The 653-nt window shown below is 37.7% G+C and overlaps 1 long non-coding RNA gene across 1 annotated transcript; it reads right to left on the bottom strand.

Annotated features, from left to right (window-relative positions):
• Window positions 1-25: 25 nt before the first annotated feature.
• LOC111476310 lies at window positions 26-653 on the bottom strand. Its single transcript, XR_002717039.1, has 2 exons — window positions 618-653; window positions 26-363 (listed from the first exon to the last, which is right to left on the bottom strand). It is a non-coding gene; the product is annotated as an uncharacterized LOC111476310 (long non-coding RNA).

Genomic DNA, 653 nt, shown 5'->3' with positions numbered 1-653 from the left:
GAGGTAATAGCAATAGGAAAAAAAGTTACAAAGCTCAACTAATCTGAATGTTTGTTATAATAACATCATTATTCGCATCATCGATATGATCTTACAAACTCGAAAACCAAAACAGTACAAGATATCCCCGACACACATCACCAAACACCGCAAGTAATATCGACATATTAACCCGTCATTCTTCGAGAACTCATTGTTGTAGTAAGGCAATCAGTATACAGTCAGAAACACCACCAATGACTCTCAGTTTATCAGTAAAGCAATCTCATTCTTCCCGTCATTATACACATATTTGATGTAATAATCTACATAATTATACAGCTGCAAGAATCGTCCTCCTCGTCCCCCGAGTCGCTCACATCACTGCAAAAACACGCAAAGACACCGGATTCATAATCGATCCCATCTCGTTAAGCTCTTAACGCCAAACTAAAGACTTATTTCAACTCACCTAAAAAGTCATTCTAAACTAGCGATTTCAGGAAGAACAAGCAAAAGAACAGATCATTTCAACTCAGAAGACAGTATAAGACAGCATGACAGACAGCCCATCTTCCCCAAACAACATAAAACACACCAAAAAAAAAACCAACATAAAAGGAGACCAATCAAGCTACCTCGGTTGAAACTCCAAAATCTCCGCTAGATTATTA

The sequence above is a fragment of the Cucurbita maxima genome, unplaced genomic scaffold (genome assembly GCF_002738345.1).
Source record: "Cucurbita maxima cultivar Rimu unplaced genomic scaffold, Cmax_1.0 Cma_Scf07358, whole genome shotgun sequence".
Lineage (NCBI taxonomy): Eukaryota > Viridiplantae > Streptophyta > Magnoliopsida > Cucurbitales > Cucurbitaceae > Cucurbita > Cucurbita maxima.
This window is presented reverse-complemented; position numbering and strand designations above follow the sequence as displayed.